The sequence below is a fragment of the Stenella coeruleoalba genome (assembly GCF_951394435.1).
Source record: "Stenella coeruleoalba genome assembly, chromosome: 8".
In the NCBI taxonomy this organism is placed as follows: Eukaryota; Metazoa; Chordata; class Mammalia; order Artiodactyla; family Delphinidae; genus Stenella; species Stenella coeruleoalba.
The window spans coordinates 51882858-51891509 of record NC_137154.1 but is presented as its reverse complement, the minus strand read 5'-3'; positions in this window follow the sequence as shown (position 1 = coordinate 51891509).

Genomic DNA, 8652 nt, shown 5'->3' with positions numbered 1-8652 from the left:
TGTGACCATTCTCCTGTTTATTTCCCTCTCTTTACCTCTGGTTCTAATCATTAAATGGTCCAGTATTGCATGTAATTTGCTTAAATTAATTCTTTGACCTTTACCCCTCTGCTTCATTCATTCATTTTATAAATATTTATTGACCTGGAAATATGTAGGAACCAAGAGCACTGCAGAAGGCTAAGAAATAGGAAAAAGGACACAGCAACCAGGTTACTGCTGGAACAGCCTGTTCGGGACACTGTTCCCACCGCCCTCACACCACCAGATCACCTTTATCTTTTCCTGATGTCTTTGGATTCAAAGTACCTGGAGAGAAGGCCCAGCGGGCTGGACTTTGGTCACATGCCTGCCTCCTAGCTGAAACTAGAGCCTGATAAGTGAAAGATTTGACCCCCTCACCTTCCTTCTGAATGGTAGCAGGAGACAGGGCACTGCAGTTACCCTTCCATCAAGACAGTGAGAGGAAGTTAATTGACCAATTGGAAATTGCGGTGCAGACAAAAGGTGACAAACATCCGCTACAGTGCCAGAGGGAGTGCTGGAGAAGAAGCAAAAGCTCGGCAAAGGAAGAGGGGGGACATCTTAAGCGCAGAAGAGCACGAGTGTGCAGAGAACCATGAGTAGTTCGGTCTGGCGACACTGGGAGTAGGGATGAGAGTGGAGAGGTGGGAGAGGGCCCTGTGTGCTGCGCTGCTGCGGAGCTTGGACTTCAATCAGCAGGTAATGAGTCACAGGAAGGTTTAAGCAGAAAGTCTCCAAGAGAGGATGGTGGGGATGGGGGAGGTATGAGAGAATCCACCACTGGAAAGAATCTTAAAGGTCATCTTATCCAATCTCATCATTTTCTGCAATATGGCTACCAAATGAGGATATATATTTGAACCTCTCCAGTGACAACTTGGCAAGACAAGTTGTTCCCTTTGAAAGAAAGGCCAGTAGAGAGTTCTTTATTGTGTTCAGCTGAAATCTGCCTCCTGAAGCTTCTACTCTTTGGCTGCACTTGGAAACTCAATGTTATACAAAAATCCATTTCCTTGTCACTCAAAGACTTTTCCCCTCAGTCTAAATATGCATAATTCAGCAACCGTTCCTTGTGTTACCTGTTTTTTTTTTTAACATCTTTATTGGAGTATAATTGCTTTACACTGGTGTGTTAGTTTCTGCTTTATAACAAAGTGAATCATTTATACATATACATACATCCCCATATCTCTTCCCTCTTGCGTCTCCCTCCCTCCCACCCTCCCTATCCCACCCCTCTAGGTGGTCACAAACCACCAAGCTGATCTCCCTGTGCTATGCAGCTGATTCCCACTAGCTATCTATTTTACATTTGGTAGTGTATATATGTCCATGCCACTCTCTGACTTTGTGGCAGCTTACCCTTCCCCCTCCCCATATCCTCAAGTCCATTCTCTAGTAGGTCTGTGTCTTTATTCCTGTCTTACCCCTAGGTTCTTCATGACATTTTTTTTTCTTAAATTCCATATATATGTGTTAGCATACGGTGTTTGTCTTTCTCTTTCTGACTTATTTCACTCTGTATGACAGACTCTAGATCCATCCACCTCACTACAAATAACTCAATTTCATTTCCTTTTATGGCTGAGTAATATTCCATTGTATATATGTGCCACATCTTCTTTATCCATTCATCTGTTGATGGACACTTAGGTTGCTTCCATGTCCTGGCTATTGTAAATAGAGCTGCAATGAACATTGTGGTACATGTCTCTTTTTGAATTATGGTTTTCTCAGGGTATATGCCCGGTAGTGGCATTGCTGGGTCATATGGTAGTTTTATTTTTAGTTTTTTAAGGAACCTCCATACTGTTCTCCATAGTGGCTGTATCAATTAACATTCCCACCAACAGTGCAAGAGGGTTCCCTTTTCTCTACACCCTCTCCAGCATTTATTGTTTGTAGATTTTTTGATGATGGCCATTCTGACCGGTGTGTGACCTATTTTTTAGATCCTACTCACCTTCCTGATCACCCCATGGACAATTTTCAAAGAGCTGGGTCCAAAATTAATATAATACCAGGAGAGGTGGGGTGGAAACCAACCTGAGGCTAAATCAGGAAAGCTGGGTTGGGGCAGGGGTGGAAGAGATTTATTCTCAGGTGAGCAGGGAGCAAGGGCAGAAACAAATAAAACAGTAACTGGATCAGAGTTTTTTCCAATTGTTTCCCATTCCCACATATGCATGCTTCCCCTGGTGGATAGGGATCCGTGTCCCGTGAAACAAACTCACAACCTCTGCCCTGGAAGGAACCCAAATTCAATGCAAGCATCTCTCTTTACAGTGAGGAAAGCCTGAGGGTCAGGTTGGAGATCCACTTTGAGTCCACAGAGTGGATTTCTGCAGAACCCAACTCATCTTCTTCCCAATCTGCTGCTTTCTCCCCCATGACCTGGTTAAAATTCATTCAGTGAAATTGAACTATTTGTAATGAGGTGGATAGACCTAGAGTCTGTCATACAGAGTGAAGTAAGTCAGAAAGAGAAAGACAAATACCGTATGCTAACACATATATATGGAATTTAAGGGGAAAAAATGTCATGGAGAACCTAGGGGTAAGACAGGAATAAAGACACAGACCTACTAGAGAATGGACTTGAGGATATGGGGAGGGGGAAAGGTAAGCTCTGACAAAGAGAGGCATGGACATATATACACTACCACACATAAGGTAGATAGCAGCCGCATAGCACAGGGAGATCAGCTCGGTGCTTTGTGACCACCTGGAGGGGTGGGATAGGGAGGGTGGGAGGGAGGGAGACGCAAGACGGAGGAGATACGGGAACATATGTATATGTATAACTGATTCACTTCGTTATAAAGCAGAAACTAACACACCATTGTAAAGCAATTATACTCCAATAAAGATGTAAAAAAAAAAAAAATTCATTCAGTGAATCTTAGTCTTCAGCCATAAGGAGTCCTCCCTCCTTGTAATCAGGAGTAAACTAAGGTCCAGAGAAGAGAAGTGATCCCCTGAGTCACAAAGCAGTTCAGGGGCAAACCTGGGACTAATACTCAGGTCTCCTGACTGGTAGTCCCTTTCTCCTTCTGTACAAATATTTAGTAACCTACCAGGAGCAGGACAGTGAATAAAAAGTTGGTAAGGTGTAACCCACATCTTTAAGAAGAAAAAAACAATTAGGATGCAATAGAAGTGCAGTAGTAGAGATAAACATAGAAGGGTGCAGGAATAGAGGGGCATCTGTGCTGGATCCAGGAAGGGCTCTAAAGAGTCGCTGGGACTAGAGTGGAGCCTTGAAGGAAGAGCAGGAGCTTGTCAGGTAGAGAAAAGAGAACAGACCTTGCAGACACAGGAGACAGCAAAAAGAACGCAGGAAGAAGCATCCTGCGGAGGCTAGATAATAGGTTTCTGATCTCAGCCAATGGCACTTCCGATTTTACGCACTTTTGCGGGGTGAAATGCCCGAAGTTCCAACTATCACTCTGAAGCTGACGACTACAGGTCTATGTTTTTAGGCCAGACCTTCCTTCCAAGCTTCAGAGCCACACAACAGTTTTCAAGTCATCTCTACCTGGATGTCCCACAGCACTTCCAACTTAAGTTGTCCAGGCCTAAGCTTTTTTTCTCACACCTGACTACCCACCCCCCACCCCACCCCCGGTGCCAGTAAGCTCGCTCCTTCTCCTCTATGGACTGTGTCCATGCGTCGTCGTTCATTATTTCTTCTCCCTCCCCACCCCTCCCCCACACTGAAATAAGCACCTGGAGCTGCCAATCTTACTTCCTAATGCATGAAAACCCCTTACTGTAACAGGATGGAGGTGAGGATTTTTTTTTCAATTGAAACTGAATAAAATATGGAGTCATATGATTACTAGGGTAATGGAGCCAGCCTGAAGTTCTGGAAGTTTGGTTGTACCATCCAGATCCATCTAGCCTTTCCAAGTCAGCCTAAGACATGGCTTAGAAACAATTCCTGGTTCTAAGACTGTTTGGGACTTAGGAATGGCAGCAAGAATTCTGGAACTTGCCTGGTTAGTTGACATGCATTCAGTCAGCTTATGTGGGGAGATTGGCTCAGTAGGAAACTGGGAACCCTGGGACCCCATTCTCTACTTTCCAGTTTCCAGAGTTGGGGCTGTCTTGTCGTTTACCCACTGAGCCTCGCCTTCACTTCCAATAACTCTAGCCCAGCCAGGATTTGAGATCCAGCTGTAGTTGTCAACTGAATTCAATTATTGTGGAGTCTTGTTGTACAGTATCTATAAAACTCCGCCTTTCTCTTCTTTACCTTGTAGTAGTTAAGAACACACGTTCTAATTTCAGAGCGCCCAGTTTCAAAAACCCCCTTTCTATCAGTTACTAGCTATGAGACCTTGAGCAATGTGAAAGCCAGCCTCCAAGAGGGCCCCCAATAATCCCTGCCTGGCAGAAGTCATGGCATCCTACTTCCAAGATTAGGTTATAAAAGCCTCTTTCTCTTACATCTTGGTACTCTTTCTTGGATCATGTGCTCTGGGTGAAGCCAGCTGCCATGTCATGAGCAGCCCTATGGAGAGGCACATGTGTGAGCTTGGAAGCCCTGACCATTCCTGTGGAATAGGAGTATGGGTGCTGCTTAACTGGTGGCTCTGGCTCCGTGTCTCAGTGAGATTGCAATCAAGATGTCAGCTGTGGTTGCAGTCATGCGAGGTTTAGGATCAGCTGGGGCTGGAGGATCAGCTTCCCAGATAGCTCACTCACATGGCAGGAAGCCTCAGCGCCTCACCACATGGGCCTCTCCATAGGGTTGCTTGAGGGTCCTCACCACAAAGCAGCTGGCTTCCTCCAGAGTGAGTGATCCAAAGAGAGAGCAAGGCACAAGCCACAGTGTCTTTGATGACTTAGCCTCGGAAGTGACACACTGTCATTTCTGCAAAATTCTGTGGTCATACAGATCAATCCTGATACAGTTTGTGAGGGACTACGCAGGAGGTGGGGATCATGAGGGCCGTCTTGGAGACTGGCTATCACAGACAGAAAGATGAAATGACCAATTTTGAACATGCTATGTTTGAGACACCTGAGAGACATCCAAGTGTAGATGACAAATAGGCAATTGGAAATATGAGTCTGGAGCTCAGAAGAGAGGTCTAAGCTAGAGATCTAAATTTAGAAATTGTCAACATATTTAAAGCCACGGACATGAATATGATCACCTAATGACAGTATGGAGAGGAGAGCCTTTGCCTTTTGGAACTTCCACATTTACTCTTTTTGTATTAAATTTAAAGTTATAATTTAATCTAATTTTGTATGATAAAGTCTTTAAAATAAATAAGATTAGAAATATAACAGCAAACACCCATTTACCTACCATCTAGAACAATAAATGTCAATACTCTTTCTCATTTGTCTCATATATTTTCCTTTCCTATAAAACCCCTACCCAATCCAATTCCCTGGCTTGACTCCTATATTGGTTAGATGTCTTTCGATTGGTTAGTTTTGCTGAATAATAAACTACACCCCCAAAGGACTTGGTAGTTTAAACCAGTATTTATATAGCTCACAATTCTGCAAATCAAGAATCTGTGCTGAGCTCAGCTGAGTTGTTCTTTTGGTCTTGGCTAGGTTCATTTCATGGGTTGAAGTCAGCTACCAAGTTGTCTGGGAGCTGGATGGCCTCTGCGGGGATGGCTCCTCTCTGCTCCATGTGGTCTCTTGTCTTCCAGCAGGCTAGGTCAGGTCTGTTCACGTGCGCGGCAGGACAGGATTTCAAGAAAAAGAACTGAAACATGCTTTTGAGGCATCTTGAGCCTTAAGCATGCCTCTGCTTCATTCCATTGGCCAAAAATGTCACAAGGCCACTTCAGATTTAAGGGATGGAGAAATAGTCTCCATCTTTCGATGAGAGGAACTGCAGTGTCACAACTCAAAGGGTATGGATTCAGGGAGGACTGAAGGATTGTGACTGTTTTTATAATCTACCACAGTATATATACTCTCTAATTATTCACATTCCTCCCACAGGCAAAATGTGCTTACCTCCATTCCAGAACCCCCAAAAGTCTCTTGCAATTATGTCATCAGGCTCAAAGTCTAGGATCTTATCATCTATATCAGGTTTGTAAATGACTTGATAAATGTTGTTCTTTCTGACCTTGATATCTATGAATTTAAAAGATAAGTTATTTGCCTCCCATACACATAGTATGCAATGAGGCAGACAGGATAACATCAATAGACATGACATTTCCATTCAAGAAGGAGAAGCATGAAAGGTACATAGACATCCTTAAACAGAGCAATCTTGGACTCCAGGTAGATGAAGGTTGTCAGGTCCCCTATCCTGGGAGAGGGAATATTCCTTGCTCAGGCCTAAATTCTACTCCCTGGGAGTAGTCCCCTAGTCTATTGATCTCTGCTTCTTTGCTCTGCTCTCTGAACTATCCTTTGTCTATCAGCTTCCTTGGCTACTTCTGACAAAGTGGCTCATATTGGCAGCTGAGTGGCAATTTGAATTATTTCAGTCCCTTTCAGTCCTGGCTGGTGGCACTTTCACATGTGTGACTCATTTAAAAATTTTGTGGGTTTTCTATGTATCTGATTATAGTCTACCCCATACTCCAAATGACACATACACAATCGTTTTGTTTGTTTGTTTTTTTCACAATCGTTTTTGAGACATCTCTCTCAATTTTATCAATGCTATTTTGGAATTAGATATCTGTGGATATTCCTCTTAAGATTCCAAGAAGTCTTTTTGTCTAGGAGTCTACTAGACATCACTTTAATTCTCTCAAAGTTCTTTATAAAGTGTGTTACAGCCACACCTTAGATGTGATTCACATCTCCAGGCTATAGTTCCTTGTAAAAATTCTTTGCTGACTAGAGAGCCTCAAGATGAAGAAAGTTTTATTTTTTAACATAGTAAGTCCTGCCCCTCTCTATTCTCTCTAAATTCATGTTTCAAGCAGGCCAGTCTTTTCTTTAGCTCATACCTCTCTTCCTGTTATAAAGTTCTCATACCCAGCTGGAAGAACCCAACTGACACTTTCAACATTCTGCTTAGAAATCTCCTTAGTCAAACCAAAAATTTTTGAGTATTTTTCCTCCACATTCCAAGTTACCATAGGCAACAGTTTTGCCAATTGTTTTGCCACTGTAAGACACAGATTACCATTTTTCCAGCTTCCGGTCACAATTTCCTCACCATTTTCCGAGACTTCACTGTTTGCTTGCCATTTTTCCAGTCTCCACCCATCCCTGATCCCAAAGCCAATGCCATGAATTTGGGGGTTTTTGTTAAAGGTAGCATTTCAGACACCAATTTCTGTAACAACTTTTACTGCAAAACAAACTACACACAACTTAGTGGCTTAAAACAGCAAGTATTTATATATATCACAGTTCTGCAGTTTGGCAATTTGGACTGAGGTCAGTAGGCTGGTTCTTCTGGTCTTAGCTGGGTTCACGTATAGGTGGAGGCCAGCTGCCAAGTCGCCTGGGTGCCGGCTAGTTCAGGATGGCCTCGGCTGGGTCGGCCGAGCTCTGCCTCACGTAGCTCCCATGTTCCCGCAGGCGAGCCCAGGCTTGCTCACATGGGTGCCCGTGCAGGGTTCCCAAAGAGTGGGCCAAAGCATGCAAGTGTCCTTGTGCTCAAAACTGGCACACTGTCCCTTTTGTTGCATTTTATTGGCTAAAGAACGGAATAAGGCCTTCCCAGATTCAAGGGGAGGGGAAATTGACTCCACTTTTTTTGTGTGTGTGTGTGGCTGTTTTGGGTCTTTGCTGCTGCGTGCGGGTTTTCTCTAGTTGCGGGGAGCAGGACCTACTCTTCGTTGTGGTGCGGGGGCTTCTCATTGTGGTTGCTTCTCTTGTTGCGGAGCACGGGCTCTGGCATGTGGGCTTCAGTAGTTGTGGCACGTGGGATCAGTAGTTGTGGCTCACAGGCTCTAGAGCACAAGCTCAATAGTTGTGGTGCACCGGCTTAGCTGCTCTGCGGCGTATGGGATCGTCCGGGACCGGACTGTATACATTGTTGCTAAGTAAACAGCGTTTGACAAGAATTGTGGATTTGAGTTAGCTTCTAAGTTCCACCAGGGGGCGCGATAGGAATGCCTCAGGTTTCTAAAAAAAAGCAAGTAGAGTCTTTCCAAGGAAATATGATTTTCAAAGGTGGTGGTTGCTCTTTTATGTTTTAATAAACTACCTATTCTTTCCATTTGAAAGAGCTGTAACTGAGCCATCTGTGAGTTTGAGGACTGAAGTAACACGTGTTGGTGTCCATTTTATACCTGTAGTGGTTCCTCAACTTGGAATCACAAGAGCTTTCAAAAACATGATTTAATTTATCTCCCACACCAACTGTTGGAAGCCAGGATAGGGGTTGTTATTATTAATTCCATCTTAAAAGATGATAACTCTAACAGTCAAGAGGTGAAGTAATTTTCCCAAGGAATCACAACTGGTAAATACCTAAGAATCTGTCTTCCAAATTCAAATGTATTCATTCACTAGAAATAGTATATATTGAGTTCACAGCTCTGTAAAAGATGATAGAGATACAAAGGCATGCCCTCCAAATTTAATGTCTTAGAAGAAAAGACTGTCAAAGCTGGAGGGAACTTTGGAAATCACCAAATTAAATTAAATGTGCATAAGCATCTCCTCAAGAGC